We start from the raw sequence: 22,425 nt of genomic DNA on the forward strand, positions 1-22,425 counted from the left end.
ATCACTTCTGATGCTAAAGGTTTGCACAGGTGTGGATAACAAGTGCATTTATCCAAGTTTTATATTTATTAAATGGCAATTACTTGTTCTGGTAGCAGAAGCCCACCCACAGAGCTGTGCCCAGCTCATTGCTAAGGCAGCAGGGCTGTATTTCCAACCTAACTCGGGGCCAGAGTGGTCCAAGGCTGTTGAAATGTTTAATTGCAGTGTTCAGCTGTGTTATTTTGGCCAAGGAGCATGAGGCTGCCGGGTGTGTGTTTGTGTAGGCTGGGTTGATTTTACAGCTGACAGCCTGTGAGCCTGGCCAGGGTCGAGGTAATTGGGGTGTCTATGACAGGCAGAGCTTCACCTTTTCTCCAGGCCTGTCTGGCAGCCCAGGCTGGACTTTGGGCTAAGCTGAGCTTTCCAGCTTCACATCCAGGCGTCCCTTGGCAGATATTTTGCAAGGCATGAACCTCCCTCCTGTTGGGGTGATGGGCACCCTGTGCTCCCCACGTGCTGCTGGTGGTTGACACTCCTCTGGCATCCCCAAAGTCAGCACCAGCAATGGGAAGGGGAGGAGTGCCCAGAATTCATCTCTTGCTCCAGCTTCCTCCGAGCCCATTTGTCATTCTTACATTCTGTCTGCTCTAATGAGGTTTTGGGGTTTAAAATAGTATTAAATGGATTGCATTATATTACACCAGAGAGGCATAACTTTGTTCCATAATTTTTACATCCAATAACAATGTTTTATTATGACAAGCACAAAAAAAAAAGTCATCATCACAGAAATGGTGCCTTGTTTTTGTTTTGGGTTTGCAGAGCGTGATTTAATTAACTTCTGTAAACTTTCACAATGCAGAACACCAGACCCTGTGCTGCCCCTTTACCTGTAGCAAGAGATTGTTGATAACCTTTGGCTGCCACATGAGCACATGAGAAAATAAATGGGACTTTCTTGGGGTTATTCCAAAGCTGGAGCTATCCAGCCCTTTAGTGCTTGACTGCATGGATGTAGTGGTGATCGTGTTCAGCTCAAAGAACCCATTAATTTCTGTTTTAGTGAAGTGTGGCTCCTGGAAAGTAACAAATACAAATGGGCACATCGTGGGAGCTGGAGGAAGCACAGCTTTCAGGGTTTCTCCTTGTGGCTGATCACATTCACCACTCAGGAAAACAAGTGTTAAACTATTTGCTTTGCAATTTGGATGTACCAGGGTTTAGCCATTCATTCCTACATCCTTCTCCAGCTTGAGAGCCCTTTAGTACCTGATTTTCTATCTTCAAGAAGGTACTTGCACCCTCTCATCCACAGGCAGCATCTGGGTGGTCACTGCCAGTCTCTGTTCTGAACTATGCAGAAAAAGTCTGTTTTCTGGACTTCCAGGTGTTTCTGGGGCAGAATGATGTAGTTTTAACCTTGTTAATTAATTATTCAATCAGTACACCATGGTACTTCACAGACAGTGTTTTGAGTTTAGGTTTCTGATACCATTCTAAAAGGAAACAATGTTCTCAACTTGGACACCTAGGCAGCAGATTTAAAATAACAGAAAAAGGCTTTTTTCAAATTTGGAGTGATACCGTAGTTAGCCGCATTAGGGTTTAACAGGGCATGAAATAACTGTCTGCCTTGTGGCACTGCCAGATCATCTCAGCGACTCTTGCAGCCAGAAGATAAATAGGGATCGTTGTCGCACTGATGGAAAAGTACTTGCAGAGCCGACAGCCAAGAGCATCAATAGCATCCAAACATTGCTCTGGAAATGGCAGCTCGGAGGCAGGGAGGAGGAACATGCTGGCCTGTGAAACTACTGACCAGCCAGTTCTGAACAGGGATTTGCATTAGAAGATTTAATAATTAATTCCTTCCCGAGTGTTGTCAATGCTCCCTTGTCCAAGTTTTGGGTAAATAGAAAAATACATTTTGAAACAAAAAGTCTCTATCAGATCCTGAGGGATGTCGATGTCTATCAGAACCATACAGAAGAATTTGGTGAGCATGGATGAGGCAGCTAAAGCAAATTTAGGACATAAATAAGGAATCAACTAATTTGACTAGGAATACACTAATTTAAATAAATATGGATTAGGAGGAATGAACTACTTAACCAAGCGGATGTTAAATGAAGATGTCCTGAAATCCTCAAGCTGTTGCCTTGGTTAGCATTGCTGTGCAGGAGGGGTTTGGGTATTACTTGGTTAATCTGATCACAGTCCCGTTAGAAAAGGCTGGATAAACCAGAAAGGAGAAGTTAATTTGGCCTTTCCCTTAATACACCTCTTTGTGCAATTCTTTGTGGAATCTCCCGTCTGTGATCCTTTTTAAAATTCTAATTAATTAGGATCCCTGGTGATGTGTTCCTAATCAATTCACATAATTAAAAATTTTAACTAATAAATAATAGTAAGAGGAGTGTTGGAATAGCTTTGCCATGATTCTGGATGGTGCTGCTCCACCTTGCAAGAGCCTGGTTCAGTGGATGCATTTCTGCCTTTTCTTGTGTGTGAACTTTTCCAGGAGAGTGTAACTGCGCCTTCACGTGAATTTGTAGTAAACTGCTGCTAAAATTAAAACGAGGTCATGTTTTTATAGTGAATTTCCCTCTTGTCATCTGTGTTTTGGAAGGTTGACACTGATCCTGCTGCTCTTTATCCTGCATTGAGGATATTTTAGTCTCTCCAAACCCCAGTGCCTGAGAAGTGGTTATGGAGAAAGGCTGTCCCAAGGCTGGGGCAGAGCTGTGCCCTTAATCCCACCCCAAGCACCAGAGCTTCTGTATTTGAAATACCTTGGTCTCTTGAAGATTGGATGTTTGTTACCTTGGTACAATATGATAATCTTTATGAATTCCTTAAAAAAAAAACCAACAAAAAAGTAAAACTTGCTTTGAGTCTTATTAAGAGAGAAACCCCCTTGTGGAGATGGAGATGCGAAGTATCAATTTTGTATGCAGGACTTGTATTTAATTAATATCATAACAGTCCCTTAACACTATTGCAGATTAGTCCACGAGGACAGGAATGAAAATTTCAGATTATTCAATTACTGCATAAACCCTGGGACATCACCATCAAAACTTTGCACAGGTTTCCGTAGCATTTGGGTTTTGGCAGCATCCCTGTGCCCACGCTGGGTCACCAGAGTGGAGATGGCATCAGTGGCCTCTGCAGCCTGGAGCTGGGGGCACCTGCACAGGACCAGACTTTTTGCTTTTGGTAAATGACCAAATGGGCTCCTCTGCATTGTGCCAAATAGTCCACCACAGAATATTGAACTGCAGAGTAGTTTTACGTCTCTCTATCCTCTTATCATGGGTGAAATCTACTCGGTTGTCACGGGAGGGTGAGAGCAGCCTTGGAGGTGGCACGTTGGAGCAGCCCTAATCTGGAGAGTGATTCCTTGGGCAGCCTGAGCCAATTCGCTCCAATTCACTTTAATTTACATGGGCTTTGCTCGCCCTCAGAGGTGAGCTGTGTAGTTGGCAAACTAATTAGGATCACATTGTTCAGTCAGTCTGCTTAATGCATTTCTGAGAAACACTGTGGAATGGCTTTGGAGGAAAAAGAAGAGTTTAATGTGAGAGGCTTTCTGGAAACACGACACACACAACACACACAGGTGGGCAGACATTAACACAAACAAGCGGCCCTGACAAGGGAGAGACTGCTCACTAGGAGGGGCACTTTTCTGTTCTGCATTATTGCTGCAAATAGCATTGTCCTGACACCTCTCCTGAAATTTGACTGGTCCCCTTTATAACCAGCCTCTCTGTTAACCCCCTGCAGCTCATTAGAGGCCATGGAGTCCAACAGCATCTCCCCACTTTTGCTGTGGCACGCTCATCTTTGCAGTGTGCACCACATGCAGATGCTGGTGCAGGAATGTGGAGGTGTTGACTGCTCATGAGCTGTGGTTGGGATTTATTCCTGTTCCAGCTGGTGTTTACAGCACCTGGAATGCAGGGTTGTGATGGCATCTTAACGATTCCTGTGTTGGAGGCAGTCCTGGGAAATGGGAGCATTGCTTTGCCATTTCTGAAGGGGGAGTATGGATTATTGTTAAATCCGGAATGGATCTCCTGGGAGTCTCTTCAGAAGGGAACATACATATCAATAATCCTTTCGTATATCAGGGTCCTGATGTATTCTCCTGCAGTAACATAAAGTCACAGCAAATTCTCTTGAGTTTTAGCTTCTTTTCCTAATGCCTTGTACGCGTCCGGAAGATTTTTTTCTTTACAAGACCCATAACATTCCTAATCCTTTAATTGTCATGGCTTATTTAATTTCATCAGTAAAAGTTTTCCTAGTATCTGAGTGTCTCAGAATGAAGGTTCAGCTGAGATCAGGGCCTTGGGGGATGCTCTGCCTGGCAGGTGCCCCAAAGACAAGTTCTGCCCAAGTCAAGGGCAGCCACCGTCCCTGCAGTGCGTGGCAACAGGTTTGCAGCAGTACTCAGGTAATTGCTCTGTAATTGACTGCATCACCGTTTTTTCCCCTGTTTAATAAATAGCGTGAATAAAGCTGAGCCACATGTGGTTGGGTTATAATTCAAATCCCATTCACTGAAGTCTGAGCATTTTTCATTTAGGATGTAAAAAGACAGTTTCGATGTAAATGATTCCAAAAGGATCTCTGCGGACTAATGACATTAACATCAGGCTAGATTGGAATTGTTGAGTAATTCGTGCTGCAACTACACCCTTTGCTGAGAGGAGAGAGGGAACTGGGGACCTACAGTAGTGGAAGTGTCCCTGCCTATGGCCGGGTGTCCTTGAGGTCCCTTCCAATCCAGACTATTCTGTGATGGGTCTATGGGGATGCCAGTTTGCAGAATCCTCTGTTGATAGGGAATCTTGCCTCTTGACTTGCCTGCAAAGCATTACTAGACATCATACTGCTTTTTGCACCCCCAAAACAAGACAGTGAAACAAAAATTTTAATAAATACATATACACTTTCAGTCATCCTTATGAAAGAAAGCATTAGAACAAGTATACAGACACACAAACACGCTCGCAGGCCCCCACACCCCTCTGAAATGTGAGGCTTCTGTCGCCTCACCGGCTGCATGGCACAAACATACATTGACATTTATATTGACTATTTCAGTTTAGAAAAATTTGAAATTAAATCTATTTTCTGCCAGCTCTGTGGGAAAAATCCATTTACGAAAACAAAATCCAATAGGAGATCTAAAGATCGGTGGCCAGAAATGAAATATATTGAGAATAAAATATATGGAGATTGGATTGCTGGCTCTGTGGTCTGGGTTTAATGTGCTGGGAACTGGGATGGGAATGGAAGGGTACTGGTCTGTCCCTGGGTTTACAATGTAGATGACACAGTTTACAGCAAAATAAAATAAACATCAGTTCTTTTTGGACCAGAGTTGGTGGTCAGCATTTATCTTTTTGACCACAGATTCTTTCTGTGCCTGTGTGGACAAATACAAACCCCAGACGATGTCTGTGCCTGGAGCTGGTGCCTGCAGAGGGGTCAGTGGGAGCAGTGCTGCTAGGAGAATCCGTGCCATTCCTCACAAGATTAAGAGGTTTCCTGGTTCTGAAGGGATCCCTGTGCCTGCACGGAGGATCCAGATGCTGGAGCAGCATGTGCCTTGTAATCTTGTAATTGCATTGTGGGCTGTGACAGAGATAAGGGCTTCCGTGGGAAGTGAGGAGCCTCGGTGGCTCTGTCTTCCTTGCCTGGCTTTTAGTGGGCGCCTCTTTATTTATTTATTTCACTGTGTGTTGGGCAGGCAGGCAAACCTCATTTGCTGTATTGTTGCTAATTCTGTGTGCGTCGGGGGTGCACTAAACATTTTAATTTCCTGAGTTCCTGTTGGAAAGTGGGATATTGCTTGCCAAGGTGTGCGTGGGGAGGGGGAGCAGGAAGAACAGAGTCTTGTTTGAAGGTTTGAAGGTGCTGGATTTCCTAAGCGCAATCTGGTGTTGTCCCCGGCAAGCAACACAGACACAGAACCTGGCAAGAGGGGATTTAGAGTATGGACACATCTGGGTTGTTTGGATGGCCATCCCTATGTAGGATGTTATTTAGGCAAGGAATAAGGATTAATTATATGGTGTTTGGACACTTTTTGGACATAGAAAACATTAATTGCCCACTAGTACCCTGGGATGAAGTGAAAAGGAGACATGATGAAGGGGAGCAGGGACGGGCTTGGCAGTGCCAGCAGCAAGGGGTTTTCTTGGTTCCCAGCCGAGATGTGACCCAGGAATCAGTGTGAAGCAGGAGCTGTGCTCCGAATCTTGCTGTGTCTGCTGTAGGTCAGATTGAAGTTGCCGGGGGAGGCTGTACTGTGTCAGCGCTACAGCGGGGAAGCCCGAGTGACCCTGCTGGCAATATCAGGAATGCAGAAAGTGTCAGTTACTGTATTTCGAGGAGAGTAATTGTTTTTCTACCCTCTGCTTGTCCTAAAACCATCTCAGACGTTGGCTTATACGTAGCAGTTGCCTCGGCTTTGCAGAATACCTTTTCCTTGGAGCGGTGGGATAATGCGTTCGTCCGCTCCGGTGTTCCCATATTTCTGCTGCCATCGCGTGGCTGCCGGGGATCAGCAGCGCTCTCCGTGCGGGACAGACCCCGCTGCCATCCCGGGGATCAGCAATGTTCTCTGTGCGGGACAGACCCGCTGCCATCCCAGGGTGTGCCGGGGATCAGCAGCGTGTTCCATGCAGGACAGACCCGCTGCCATCCCGGGGGTCAGCAGTGCTGTTCTTACAGGACAGACCCGCTGCCATCCCGGGGGTCAGCAGCAGGACAGACCCCTCTGCCATCCCGGGGGTCAGCAATGTGTTCCGTTCAGGACAGACCCCGTTGCCATCCCGGGGGCCTGCTGGCCGCACAACCCTCGGCCCGGACCCCCAACCCTTCTGCTGGCCCCCTGCTCAGTGTTGTGGTGATGCTCCTCCGGCAGCTGGAGTCCCTCCGTCCTCCACGGACACAGCTGGACACAGCTCCATGCACCAGGGAGGGCTCATGTCCATCTCTCACTGCAGCTCTTGGCAGAGCTGCACTTGGTTTAATGTTCGGCTGAGTTCTCAGAATAAGGTAGCTCTGAACTCTTCTCAGGTGAAGAGTTCAGGCATCCAAATCAATCAATAAGGATTCTGCTATCCCAGGGCAAAGCCTGAGGGCTGTTTTGGGGCATGTCTCGGTGCCTCTGCAGGTGGTGCCAGGGGCTGGGTGTCCCAGCAGCTCTTTGCTCCAGCCAGCACTGGCCACTGCAGCCCCCACCACGACATTCCCTCTGCATTCCCTGCTGGACAGCACCATGCTGGAGTGTCTCCTTGTCACTTGCCACGACAAATATGTGGTGTTTTTCCATTAAAAAGCCCCGTGCTCCAGAGGACTGCAGCGTCTTAGAGCACTATAAATATATTTGTGGAGATTCTGCCTTCTTCTGACCCCAGACACTCTCTGATGCTGCGTGGGCGTTTCTGTTGATGGTTACACTTTGCCTGCAGTTTTTGTGTGCTTGTTGCCATGAAGAAATTTTGAATAAAAGCAGGATGAGGTGACACCAGCATGCTGGAGCACTGTGAGGAGGATTTGCAACACCTGAGACTCTGCTGCACTGCCTAATCCTCCTGCTGCGCTTCCCTCTGAGCATGCATGATGGGAGCAATGGCGTGGCCCTTCCTTTCCTTCTGTTGGTCAGGCTCACTGTTGTCCTTGCAGGCAGGTTTCCATTGTGTGTGTAATGACCTCCCATAGCCGGGACAATTTATTTTGGCATTTTCCTACTAAAAGGAAGCATGTTTTTGAACTTAAAAAGGTGAAATGCCATCTCCTTTCCTGCCTTCTGTGTACTTCCCTTCATGTCTTTGAAGAAGAGACATGGTTAGACTTCAGTGTCTCTTTAATCACTTCTTGTTGGAATTATAAAAAGTACGTTTATAATGACAAAAACATGATCAATTTCTGTATGTTAAGTCATGAACTTTCTGTGAGCACTTGCTGAGGCTTCTGCCACTAGCTCCAAGCCTGCTGGTCCAGACCCACCATCCTACACTGTCTCCATTCTTAGGGCAGGCAGAGGGAGCTCCCCGACCCCAAAAACCCTTCTTGCCTTGTCTGTCCCATATTTGAATTAACACTTCTTGAACTATCATAGCTGTATAAGATACACAGAAGGGTTTCAATCACAAATGCAAAATCTAAAGGTTTATTAATGGCTGGAGGGAACTGGAATTTAATATTTGCCTGTTGTCTTGTCAATTCTCAGCATTTAGAAGCCCAGCAGCATGGGGATGATTCTATATATAGCAACTTTATTTGAATAGACAGCATAGCTTCAAAGTAAATATTAATTCCATTATGCTATTAACAGTTATTTATCATGACAGAAAGCCATAAAGTTATTTTACTGGAATATAGCCAGCAAATTGCACCTCCTAGATGAGATACAGCATATGTTGAATTCTAGCAGCAATTACCCAACATACTTTATACATGTTGGTGTCAAACATGCTCCAACATGAGCCAAGCTCAGGCTTGTATGGAAAACCCTTTGCAGCCATCACAGAGCCACAATGATGTGTTGGCAGGTGATGGCACTGGTGCCATCATGAGCACTGGCCAGGATCAGGAGCTCTGTGCCATGGAGCAGTGACACACTGATGCTGCTTCTTTTTACTTTTTAATTACCTGAATTACTCATTAAAAATCCCTGATAATTGCCTGACTCCAAAGTATGGTGTAAAGTCTAGATTTTAGTTGTGGTTTTTTCTAAAAGATGTTGTGCATTTGGAGTTGATCACTGAAAGTATGGATTTACTCCTGCTGTTGCCCTAAGTGCATATCCCTAGCAGAGGTGGAGGCCACTGGGGAATGTGGGCAAGGCTTTATCCTTCTTCATGAAGTGTGCATGGGGTTATACTGCCTGTGCCAGCAGCTTCAGCATGCTCTCGTTTGATCTATGGATCAGCTTTTCCTCATGCACAAGGAACTGTGCAGAAGTGGGGGCACTTCCAGCTCTGCAGCATCCTGGGCAGAGGACACAGCGAAGGAGCCACTGCTGTGACAGGACAGAGAATGTTGCACAATAGTACAAATTTTAGTGAGTTTATGAAGGCTATTGCTGATTGCAGTCTTTGGTGGGGACTGACCTTCAGCATAGATTAGATCTTCCATTTTATAGCAGAAAACAATATCAGGGAAACATTAAGGCTCATCAGCAGTTGGATGCGCTTGTGCTAGCAGAACTGTGAAGGCTGTCTGCCAAAGATTATTGACTTCTTGTTGTCTTTTATCCACAAAAATAACTCTTCTTACATATATAACCTATGAGAGCTGTGCACTGACCGCTATTAGAGGAAAACCCCAATAGAGTATTGAATTAAAGAATTTTAGGTTTAGTTTCTTTAATCACTGAGAAATGTGAGCACCTGTGCACCAAGTGTTGCTCTAAGCAGAACATAGAGTTCATTGTATCACATTTGTAAACATTTTATATATTTTTGTGAGAATTGGAGAGAGCAAAAAGCTCATTTAATCAGAATCATCTGTAAGATCAACTAGATTGCCTGCAATACTAGGAAGATTAAAAACACGAGGTTGGCATTGGAGAACTTTTCAGATATCAAAGGATTGGCTCAGCGTGCAACCACCCAGTATTTGAATTGTAAAAACATCATTGAAATTGCTCAACTCTTGATTAAATGAACAAAATCTGAAGTGGATTTGGGATAGGTCGTGATTTTAACATTAGATTATCAAAGTCAAAGAAAAATGTGTAACAGTTGTTGAAAGTCCATGGTGGGAGGAAAACCCCCCAGCACAAGATTGTTATCTGTAATGTTCCTTGATATCCTTGATATTCTGTAATCAGGAGTACATATTAATATACAGATTGCAAGGTCAAGAGGAACAGCTGGGATTGATGCCTTGAGAGGCTACCTAGGACAGAGGCTAGACAGTGTTAAAGGAATAAAGTAGGGATTTATTAAAATGCCTTCCAAGGATTCACCTTGGGCAGTACAAGAGCCTGGCCATGGCTACACCCAAAATGGATGATGGGTCATGAGTTTTCACACTTTTATAAGATGTGGTCCATTTCCATATTGGGGTTAATTGTCTGATTATAGTTCCAGGTTATGAAGTCCCATCTTCCCAGATCTTCTCCTCAATTTGCTGTTGTTTGCACTTTTTGGGCCTGAAGCTGCAATGGTGTCCTTGGTTCTGGGGCTGCAAAAGGATTGTTTTGTGTGACTGAACTGTGAGGAGAACTTGCTAACACTTTATATGAAGTTCAGAGTTACACACTAATGCAGCACAGAATCTGGATAATATGAAAGCTGAAACTTAAGGCATCAGGATTGCCTGGCCTGCATGGCACACATTGGAAAATCCCACATACTGATGTCTGAATTCAGTTGTTGTGCCTTTATCTTCCAAAAAGATGTTGGTCATGATGTAAAGATAGGCAAAGGTGGAGAGCTTGCTGCAGGCTTGGGAATGATGCTCCAAGGGCTGATCACTTGTATTGGTCAAACATTTTGTGTATGGTCATGCCAGTTTTATCCTCTTTATTTTAGGAGCCCACAGCTGGATGTCTTCCACCTGGCTGAGAGTGCCAGACAGGTTCCTCCAAGCCCTGCAGAGTCTAGGACAGGTGGTCTGTCCCTCTCTGCTGAGCAGGAGACAACTGGGGTTGGACCAACCACTGATGGGATGGGAGGGAAGCAAGGCTGAATCACTGAGCCAATTCCCAGCCCAGATGACCAGGAGTTGTGTGACAGGCTGTGCTTCGACATGAGCGTGGTTGGTACAAACAAGCCCAGATGCCCTGGACATGGGGACAAGGCAGGGGAGAACTGGGGTGTCAGAGGCCACTGCCAGATGGCCTTTGTCAGGAGCACAGGTCTGAGTGGGCACAGCTGGGGACTTCAGTGCCAGCCAGGACATGAGTCAAGGCCATGCCCTCTCCAGTTCCCTCAGCGAGAGGCACTCAGAAACAGAACCTGAATTTTAATGTGTGTTTACAAAATGCTTCTGGTGGCATCAAATGACAGGCAGATCAGCTCCTCCACTTTCCACTGTGCCACATTACATTTTACCTTGTATTTCTGATCAGGGTAGTTCTGCCTCTTCTCCTGTGTGAGTTGTTTTAAAACAACATTTTTGTGGATCTTTCCAGAAGACTACTAATGTTTGCCCCTTTCCTACAGCCACTGCTGCTGAAAGCCTTCCTATGCTCTGATAACTCCCTTCTCCTTCCAGTGGCTCGCCTTGAACCACTGTTGCACTCACCACTCTCCTTGTCTGCCATCCCAATTCTTTGGAACCAGTTGGTGGCATCTTGACCCTTTCTGCATCTATTTCAAGACCCTCTTCTTCACCATTAAGTTTTTTGAGTTTTGCATTGTTGACATGTTCTTGTCCTGATTTCGCCCTTGTTTCTCTGCCTTAACCCCTTCCAATTCTGTCTCCTTGTCCATCATCTCTTGTCTCTCCAGCCCTGTCCATCAGAAGTTGTATCCAAGGTATTTCTTCCTCTGTCCTTTTTCATCTTGCCTGTACTTGCTGCATGTTCATTGGGACACACAGTGGGCTGTGGTGTTTCTCAGTGAGTACCACGTGCCTCTGCACAGGGTATAAATGATTAACTGTGATGATGGTAAAATGTAGGGCACAGTGTGTTTTTTAACAGGAACTACATTGCTGTTGAGGATACATTTTGCTTCCAGTGATGTAAATGTCTTTCACCAAATAAAAGGAGTGTCTAGGACCTTCGCAAAAGTCCTATTTTTATTGCATGAGGCTCAGGGTAACAAGCAAGACCTTGAAATGCTTCATCTGTATGGCAAAGCATTTTTGTTATTGTAAATAAACAGAAGGTCCTCTGTACCTCTGACTCTGGAATGTGGAATTTTCCTACTCCAGATCTTTTAGGACCTTGTTAAGAAATGGGCTCTTAGGAGTGCATAGTCCTTCTCTGATATTCACAGTTTGGGGCGGGGGGGGGGGGTGTCGTAATTTAAATTATTAATCAGATTACCATTACACATTGGGTCTGCCTTGACCTTGGGTCATTTATGGTCATTTTTTGAGTTTGGTATCATCAAACATCTTGAAAAGCATGGATGAGTCCCAAGTGAAGAATCACAAAACTCCCCCTCTCTCCATACTCCGGTGCCTAGGTAAAGTGTTTTCTATCCAGGCTCTTAGAGGAGCATCCTTATTTCATGAATGACTTCAGGGAGAGGAGCAATCCCCACCAGGAAGCCATCAAGAAAGTGGATTTTATTATATTTTGCCAGTAAAAAAAAATGCAGCACAGTTAATATTTCTCCAAGTCCTGTGGGATCTTGCTGACTAATGTGAAATGACAGTTGTCACAATATTCCATATAAATACCCGTCTAGTTGCAGGTGTCTGTTCTATTTTTAATGTGATCCCACATTTCTTGCTGTGAGGGAGAAGGGAATGATCGATGGACCCTGCACCTATGTTTGTCATTTATGTTCTTCTGTTGTTTATATGAATTCCAGGGTTTTAATGCACTTGCTGGCCTACCATGGTAATGGTTATTCATGTGATTTCACTGCCAAGTACAGACGAGGTGGTGCTGAGCTGATGGCTCATGGTGACTTCAGTGGGGGAAGTGGGGGACTTCAGCCAGCATGGCAGAAATGATGGGTTGGGAGAGTAAAGCTTGAGTTGAGGAAAAAATCAAATATAAATAAATGAAGTGGATTTGTAATGTCTCGAGTGAACGGGTAGGAGGATGGCTTCACACCATGGTTTGATAAATTTCAGGCTGTTTCTTTAGTTACAGTTTGGTGTATCTGAGCCATATGAAGCAAACATCCTCAGGTCACTGGTATTTTTCCATGTGGGTAACTTGAGCCATTCCTTTGTCAATTTGCATATATACATATCAGTTTGTAGCCAGACATATATTTACACTGCTATAGCTTACTCGCACAGATTCAGTGAATTATTCATGAGGGACATTTTGAATTTTGATTCATCAGCATCTTGCTTCATGCAGGCTGTAGATGCACCTCTGACCTCAGAGGTAGGAAAGTTTGTCCCAACATGGGACACATTTGCTTCCCCACAGCTCTGGCAGGGGCTTCTTCTGAGCATGGCCAAGGGGAAGTTCCTGGTGCCATTGTTCTCCCATCAGCCCAGCAGAACACAGGGTGCTGTGCCCCATCAAACTCATGTCTTGCTCCCATGGCAACTCCTGATTTCTGTAGGCTGAGTAGGGAAAGTCCCAGCCCCAGTGCTCCCAGTCTGACCCCTGTGGCACTGTCCCACTGACTGGTGGAAGGTGCTGTTTGACAAATGGACACACCACGCCAGGTTTTGGCAGCCTCAGACAGCTTTTTGCTTTTGAATAAAGCATTTCTGTAGCCTGCTCAAAATCTTCCAGTGGTGTTTACATTTTAATAGGCACTGCTGTAGAATGGAACATATTTTTATTGCTTACATTTATCAGCTGGAGCAAAAACTGAGTGCCTGGGTACAGCTTTGCAGGGAATTCACTCTTCTAAGTAATCAGTACATAAGACTATTTAGGAGAAAATACCGTAGAATTTTAACTTGTCAGAAAACCATGCTGTGCCTGCATTTGATTGCCAATATACATCATCGGAAAGAAATTCTATTTAAAAATAGAATTTTCAGCAATGTCAGCATGGAATAAAATGAGTGGGAAGTAAAAAGTCACATTTCTTTGTTTCATGCCGAAAGGGAGACCTTTAATACTGTTGTTTTAAAAACCAAAATTAAGAAAGGTATGTAAGCTTTGGAGTATTTGTCCAAACATTTACAATTTGGACAAATACTCTCAGAGGCTGGTTCACCTCCATGGATGCCCTCCTGGCAGTTTGGTACTGGGGGTCTGGCAGGGGAGGCAGTGTTGCCCAGTGAAGCAGTTTTGGTGTGATTCCTGCCTTGTGGTGGGAGCACCTGCCTGGTCCCACAGCTGAAGAGGTGTTTTGCAGTCAGAGGGCAGTTCCTGTGCCGTGCCCCTACAGCCGTGGAATGAGCAGTGGGGCTGCCAGTCCTGTTCCTGGGACAGGATGTGCAGCACAGGGCGATGGCCACGTGCCACATGGTACAGAGTGAACAGCCAGATTCCCCAGGGAAGCCTCTCCAGCCTATCCTGACCTTCCCAGGAGGCAGCTCCTTCGAACCTTGGATGCAGTTTAAAAACATTACTTGCCTGGTGTTTGTTGAAAAGCAGCTACTGCTGATGGGAGCAGTGGCACAGGCCGAGGGCAGGGATGCTGTCCATACCTCCCCCTCTCCACAGGCAGCTCCTGGTGCTGGTGGGGCACAGCTGAATTTCAGAGCTGCCTTCCCTGCAGGCTGTAGCAATTGGCTCTGGAGGCAGTGACACATCAGCACTTCCCATCACCTGGCATCTGGAGCGCTGGTGACAGCCGGCTCTCCAACCAGGACATGGCATGGCAGGATTTAGGAGGGAGCTCAGCTTTGGCAGTCTGCAGGCAGTTTGGGCTGATGGATCTGCTCACTGGAGCTGATGCAGGTCTGCTCAGGACAAACAGCTTTGTCTGCAGAGCTCCTGCTTGGGAACATTTCTGCAGTGGTTTGATGGGAAATGCGCTGGTGATGGATGGGCAGTGTCCCATCGGCCATGGGTTGCTTTAAAAAGTTAATCAGGTGCTTTAAAAAGTTATTCGGCCACTTAAAAAAGTTAAACTAAAGATTTGTTTTGGGGTAGAATATTGAGTCATTACTCAGGCCCTGTTTTCAGTTGGAAAAAGGGAATGCTGATGAATCTAACGCTCTCAAATCAATTTATTTTAAAACAAATTGACTCAATGTTTTGCTTAGCGTGACAATCTGCAAGCAGCAAACACCTATTGGCACATTTACCAAAGAAAAGCATGGATTAATTTGTAGTAAAAATAGAAGTTAATTTTCAATACATAGCAATTCCAAACTGTTTCAATTGCCCATGTTGATTTTCCCCTTTTGTCGCCTGTGGGAATGTTTCTCCTGTTCCAAATGCAGACAAGGCCCCAGGTCCTCTGGCAGAGGAGGGAGGCAGCTCAGAAGCCATGGCTGGCTGTGACAAGGGGAAAAGGGAAGGGAAAGAAGCCAAACATGCACCTCCCTTGGTGTCCCTGGCTGGTCCCTGCTGCAGTTCAGCACCTTGGGTGGATGGCTCACCACCTGTCCTTGGAACCCTACTGCTGCAGAGGCCTTGACTTGGAAAAACATGAAATTAGGGAATGGTAGGGAAATAAAAGTATAACTGAATGGGGGTTTAAAACAGTAGTTTGTTTTGACCTCAGCTAAATGACCTCTCAATAAGCCATTTCCTTCCTGAAGACACAGGGATGTTTTCAAGGCTGTAGAGCATTAAAGATGGGGAGTTGGCAGCAGCCAACTGGGATGGGCTCAGAGCAGCTGAGGGATCCTTCTGCCCTTGTCTCCCCACCAGCATGATCCACAGGTGTTACCTGCCAGCACTGGGGCAGCTTGGTGAGTGTCCAGCAGCTCCTCCACACCATGATCCATCATGGCTCTCTGCCTGGGTCTCCCGCCTTCTCTAGGGAATAAATAAAGCTCTGAAAGGGTAACTGTGGTCTCTCACACAGCAAAGTGAAGATAAAACACAGGAGTGATAACAGAAGTGGTTATTATAATCTGCGTGCTCTGTAAAATGGGAAGGGATGTTTGATTATTGAGGTTAAGAAGTCTCTGTGTCACTGCTAATGATTGTAGTGTCACAGGAATTCCTTCTTGCACTACATTCTCTTTTTTTTGTCTGCATTTCTGAGTATTTTTCACATGCTCCATCTGCTTCATGGCCTTTTGGATGATATCTTCCCACTTTGGTAGGGATAATCCATCAAATTCCAGAGTGTAGTTTTATTAAGGCTGTGTGGTGCCCTTTGAGCCTGGCAATGCTGGCCTTGCTGGCTAAACGTGCATCACGTGCCAAGAGCCCTGTGGATCTGTTTCTTTTGATCTCTCTCACTGCTAAAATATTGTCCTGTGGATACCAGATGAAAAGGGTACAACCCTATTTCTTCAAAGATCAGCCAATCTAGCCCAGAGGCATAATAAAATTCCAAACTTTGCTTTTAGGAATCATCTTTTATAAGTAATATTTTTCAGAGTTAAGTGGTAGGTACACAGCTGAGAAATAAAATACCAAGGCTTTGTGCCTTGGAGCTGGGTAGGGTTTGTGTTGTGGTTGTGGCTCAGTTTCATTAAGAGTTACATGATGTAAAGAGTGTCCTCTGTTGTAAGGAAAGTGCTTCAGCACTGACTTAGTCCAGTCCTGCTGCTGCTTCTCTTGTAACAAGAAGTGGTGTGCAGTCTGCCCACAAAAACCTTCAAACATTTGGCCTGAAGCTCTTGGCCTCGGTGGAGAAGCTTTCAAGTCGTTCACATGAATCTCAAGAACTCTGAAATACCTGGATTTGTTCTTAGAGTTGAAGTAAGGGCAGAGGCACTGGAGAGCCCTTGGTCAGCAGGACCCAGCTTGATCCTGCAGGCCCTGACCACAAACATCTTGGTCCATGAGCATCCTGGTCTGCACTGGGTGGGAATTCCTGCACAGGGCAGGGAATACAGAGCTGCTGGACCAGAGCCTAGGTCTTGTCAGGTTGTTGGGTAAATGGAGAAAGCCTCACTTCAGGTTCCAGCAGTAAGACTCTGCTGGTTTCATGCACAAAATGGGTTGTCTGTTGCTAAAGCAGACTCTTGCTGTCTGCCTTGTGGGTCTTGTGCAATCAGCAGCTGCTTTCATGGGGAGGTTTTATGTCCACGTGATGTCAGACAACAAACCCAGGCTGCCATGCAAACCTGGTCATTAAAATTCTGTGCTTTTGCCTGTTAATGGTACCACAGAATAATGATAATTATACGAAGCATCATTTAACATCATTGCCAGTGTGCTCTTTGTTTATTTATACACATTTGTGTTCACAGTCAGCAGAACCCAGGCTCCAAAACGCTCACAGTAAGAGGAATGTCCCATGGCTGTCACTCAGTTAGGAGGCTGCAAGGATTGTCATTCATCTCGTTACACCTTGGGCCATTTCCTGAGTTGTCCAAGGCACCCTCTGTTTCTTTTTATATCTTGGTTCACCCTTGTGCTACAGCAGGACCAGTTCCCAAAGATAATGCCTGCCATTACTCCCTCCTTCCCTGGAATCCTTCGAGAGTTCATTAAACTTTTTTCAGACGTAAATTCAAAGTGCTGAAAATTGCTGGAGTTTAGCATGGGGCTAATATGAAAGGTTTTTCCATTCCTGATCAAGTGATCTGACTTTGTTTTAGTAAAACAATTTGGATGGTCAAAGCAGGGCTTCTGTTAGGAGGGCACTGGGTTCAGAAAACGTGTGTTGGCTGCCAGCACCATGTCATTGTTCCAGAGTCAAATCACATTGGATGTATCAAACCACAGAGGCAATGCCAGCAGCTCCCTCTAGATTTTGGTGGGAGAATTCTGCAGGTTTTTGTCTGCTTCTATAGTGCAAATGTTAAATCACTGTTTTGAATTTGTCAAAGTAAAGTGGTTGGGTACTTGAGTCACTGATGTGAATTCCCACCCTGCTTGTAGCTCTGATTCCCAAACTGCTGCCAACATCAGTACCTGATTTGCATTTATTTTTTGCTGATGCCTGCTCCTGTTGTTCTTGGACAAAAAACCTAAATATCCTAAATATTTAGGATTTCTTAAATCCTATAGATGTATATGTAGAACTTAACTTGTCTCTACAATGAATTTCAGTTGATATTTACTGATAAGCCACATTAAGGAGGATCAAACACAGTCATGCTCCTGTGAGTTCTGTGGGATGCAGGAGCCTTTGTTGGTTTCTCTGCATGGGGTTGAAACTGTGTTAAACAAGGTACAACCTTGGAAATAAACATGTCTGTTATCTGTAAGTCATGGCAGCAGATAATAAAAATAGACTATATTTCATTTTACAAGGAGTCAGGGCATGACATACTGTTCATAATTAGTAATAAACTTATCTCTGCCCGACTACTTTTTATGGTGTTTTTATTTTTTATTGATATAATCATACTTATGCTGATCATTCCTTGGCACTAGTGGGCTCACTCCAAAGGAAGTGTTTCTTATTTTGCCAGAGGGATCTTTCTGGCTTCTCTTGGGCTGGGCAGTTTGTAGCAGTGTCCTGGCTGTTGTTTGAGCTCATTTTCCTGAGTGCTCACACCTGAAGCTGGAAAAAAAACCCAATTGCATGTTCTTTGCTCCAGTAAAGAGGGGAGCACAGAACTCTCCTGGTGCATCCATCAGGTGACAAGGACTGTTCCCAGGGATGCAGTGGGAGGAGGTTCTGACTCCCTGTCCCTGCTGCCATCGTGGCTGCTGTGGAACGAGCAGGGCAGTCCCTGGTAATGTCCTCAGGAAGCCGGATAGGGAAGGATTCCTGTCAGATTCTGGCAGATGTAACCCAGAGCTGTTAGAGCTGGTGAGGACTGTGACATATGCGACCTTGGCTGTCTTGTTCTGGGTGAGATGTGGGAAACAGTGATGAAAAGTCTGGGTAAGCGAGAGGCCAGGCAGGTGAGCCATGAAACTTTTCCACTTCATCTTCACTTTGCAGGCTGGCTGTGCTCTCCTGGCACAGGCATCCTCAAAAGTGCCCTGCAACACTGAAATCACTTTGCAAACTTTTTGCTGTACCTGCAGGAGACCTTGGACTATAAAATAGCATTTTATTATCTGCATAACGCTGGACTCTTGCAGTAATGCCAATGTCAGAAAGATTGTTAATAAATAATGAGCAGCAGAATGAGCCAAGGGTTGACCTTTTGTGGAGCACCATCTGTCACTGGAGCAGCACTTGATCTTTCTTTCCAGCGCTGATTTCTTTTTCCATCCCCCTTGGGGGATATTGTAGGTTTCACACTTTATTAATAGCTTTTGTCTGACTTGTAACAACTCTTGTAAAATTGAGAGGTTCCCGACTTTCATGGGAGACAAATATTTGGGGAACTAAATCATTGGTGTTTGTGGAAGCGCCAGTGACTATAAACAACCCTCCTCAAGCCAACTGTGTATGGCTAAGGAAACACAGTGCTTGTGTGTGCTTGGAAACATCCCCAGATCCTATGAGGTGGAAGAGTGTCTTAGAGCATCCCTGAGATGCTGGATCATAGCTGGGATTTATAGGTGCTGTGTTTCCCACTTTCTATATTGTCTGGAAATGGGGAGGTTAAGAAAGGGGGCAAAATCCAGGGAAAGAGTTTCCTGACTATTCTAAGCAAGGGCTTGCTTGTGTGCTCTATAGAAGCCAATCCAGCACACAGCAGGAGGCTGCCTGCAGGTGAGCAAATAAGTCACAGCAAGCACATGCTCTGGTCACTGTGGGGTAAGCATTGTGTCTGTCTGGTCACCTGCTTTGGGAGGAAATTACTGAAGATAAATGTCCCAGGTTTTCAGGCTGTTCATAAATAAGTGCCTGTGAAAAGCACACAGGCTAGGGCGTGAGTGGCCCGCTGGACAATGGCCTTCCAGTTTGCTTCCACCCCCCTCTATGGCACCAGTGCCATCAGCTGAAGGAAATGATAATCAAATGTGATCTGTGCAACATTTCCTTCCTCACTTTTTTGTAATTCCAAAGCCTTGAATCATAGAAACCAGATGCAGGGAAAATCTATCAGGTTATTCCTTCTGTTACTGGAGCCAAAGGTGGATTGTGCCCTGGGGTGTGTTCCCTGACGTTGTGCAGAACCTCCAATGTTCCAAATGATGAAACTTCCATCACTGGGCCAGGAGGTGAGTGTGACACATGATAAATCATCCTGCCACTGAGGCTTCTGTGATGTTCTGCCTCAGCTGAGGAAGAGTTTTCTTTTTTCTTCCTACTGTAAATTTCCTGCAGTCTACATAAGTCCTAGTCCCACTATCTGATGGTTTCTTCTCTGCAGCTTTCCATCCACATCCTCCTTCCACCCACACAGGTAGTGGGACAGTGCCCAGCTCTGGTGGGGTGGGTGGTGGTTTGTTGTTTTTTTTTTCATCCTCCGTGTTGGTTTTTTATTTTGAAGATAACTCAGATTTGGCTCATTTTAGCCTCTGCATCCTGACTCAGCTGGAGAGGAGTTTCTAGCATGACTCCCTACATATCATCTGAAACTTTAAATGGAAGGATTTACTAGCTCAGTGCCTTGCTGGGTCCTATTTCAGAAGCATCTTCTGCTTTGACGTGACTGCAGTTTGGATGCAAATCATTCCCCTTCCCACTCGTTAGCACAGGCTGATGGTTGTAATTATATTTGTAATGTTAGAGACAGAGTCCAATAGCTCCAGTTGAAGAGTCTTCCCTGAGTGACATTCCTTCAGAATTATTTGCCTTTTGGGCAACACAGTGTGATTAAATATAAAAGTGTATGAAACCAGGCAGTTTGAAACCAGGGCTGTGCTCAGCTCCCTTGATGAAGTGGGAGCATGGGGTCCCCCCAGGTGAGACAGGGGTCCCTGACCCCACTGTCTCGTTCCCTTCCCTTACAGCACCAGGGTTTGTATTTCTAGGAGTTATTTTTGGTCCCAGCCTCACATCAGTACCCCTCCAGTTTATGTGAAAAGTGACCTTTGCCTGCATCCTCCTGCTCCTGTCCTCCCTGTGCAGTCTCCCTCCCTTGAGAATACCCTGACAGGACCTTTCTGTATTCCCTGTCACTCTGGAGTAATGTAATAGCTGGAAAAGACAGGAAATTTAGAACTTTCCTACTTTGTCTCTACTGGCCACTGGCAGGTTTATTTGACTATCCAGAATTTTTCTCATGGAACTGCTGCTCGTCAAGATGAGCCACATCCTCCTCCTGAGCTGCAGAAACAACTTTATTTGATTCAAAATATGTGTAAGGATAAAACTTGAAAGTCAATTGACTTAAATGTAGAAAAAAATGCAGCCTGGTTATTATGGCGTATGCTAAATTTTAATAGCATTTAGAAAGTGTTTTGTGGGGTAGAAAGAAGCAGCATACCCATCAAAGCTCAGCTGTGTTCTGGTTTATAGTGCAGAACACTTTGCTGCTGCCATCCAAAGGCTTTAAAATGTAATAAGGCTCAGTTGAACCCAAGGGTTCCAGGATCTCTGTAAAGGCACACACATACACAGAGTGGAATAAAAGATTCCAGTGCAGAGCAGGTGGGATCAAGGCAGAAATGCTTTTAATGGAAAAGCCCCTTTGACTTTTCTGTTTTGTAGAAAATTACCTACTAATGCTTACCACTACCTAACAAGTGGCATTTTAAAAAATTTCGAAGGCTTGGAGTATCTGTAATGTATTATGCTTCATCTGCTTAAAAAACCCTGCAATAATTGCAGTAATGTACTAATCTATTTTTAAATATGCTGAAAAAATCAATGAGAAGCTGCAGTTCTTTGGTTAAAAAAGTAAACCCAAAGAGTGAGTTATTGCACCAGTTTGACATCCTGGTTGTTGTTTCTGACTCGAGCAAGCACTATCACAGCTGATGCCTACTTTTCATCTGTAATTTTGTTTTTCATTGTATTTCTTTTGTAGAGATTCTGGGCTTTCTTGTACAGATTTATAGGCCTTTCATCTTTATACACTAATAATATGTTGTTATGCACTTTCTGCAAACTACTGCAGAGAATGAAGCCCATAAGTCTTTCCCTGGGTTCATTCAGGTCTTCTGTCCTGTTACTGAATGCATGGCTTTTTTGGGAATTCTACCAGAATGGCTTTCAGGGAATTCTCCAGTCACTGCCCCCATGTGGTTCCCACTGGGAAGTGGCTGTCAACCACTTGGGTGCTTTCCTTTTTTAATTTGGGCAAAGATGCAGATGGCAGATACCTGGGGAGTGGAATAAAGAGGTTACACAGCCTGTGGTGCCAGGAGTTTCAAGTAAAAATGGTGAACAATAGAACATGTTGACTGGCATCAACAGAATTAGATGCTAGCAATGAGATACTTTGGCATGTTTGTTGCAGCATCATTCATTAAAATGTAAATTATAATTGTGTAGATAAATCACGTTTCTCATAGATCTCGTTCTCTGCCAGTGGAATAGCTACAGCGTGGAAGGTTGTTTAGGATTTTGGATAATGCCTTCAGGAGTTCCTATGTCTTGTGCAAAAGCCTTTCACCTTCCTCCAGTGCATCTTGTGTTGGTGGCTGTCAGGAACAGGAATTGAGATGGATCCAGTATGGCTCTATTTCATGTCTGCCAGTGGATAATTCCCCCAGATTAAATACAGAATGCTTTTCTGTGAATATTTGTTGACCAATGCATTCTAATGATCCTCCCTCACACACACACAGATGTTGGACCCTACAAACACAGGAGTGGCTGAGGGGGAGACACTAGCTTGTCCTTCAGCTTCTCTGGGGTCTGACTGGGATAACCTGTGCATGGTGAGGAGCAGAATTAATCCTCAGCTCTGAGCAGCAACGCTGCCTTTGTTAAAGCT

The 22,425-nt window shown here is 45.0% G+C and overlaps 1 protein-coding gene across 7 annotated transcripts in view; it reads left to right on the plus strand.

Annotated features, from left to right (window-relative positions):
* CAMTA1 (calmodulin binding transcription activator 1) overlaps positions 1–22,425 on the plus strand; it is a 235,027-nt gene that overhangs the window by 82,408 nt on the left and 130,194 nt on the right. The window lies entirely within an intron of this gene.

Source organism: Sturnus vulgaris, chromosome 25, assembly GCF_052056855.1.
Source record: "Sturnus vulgaris isolate bStuVul1 chromosome 25, bStuVul1.hap1, whole genome shotgun sequence".
Classification (NCBI taxonomy): Eukaryota; Metazoa; Chordata; class Aves; order Passeriformes; family Sturnidae; genus Sturnus; species Sturnus vulgaris.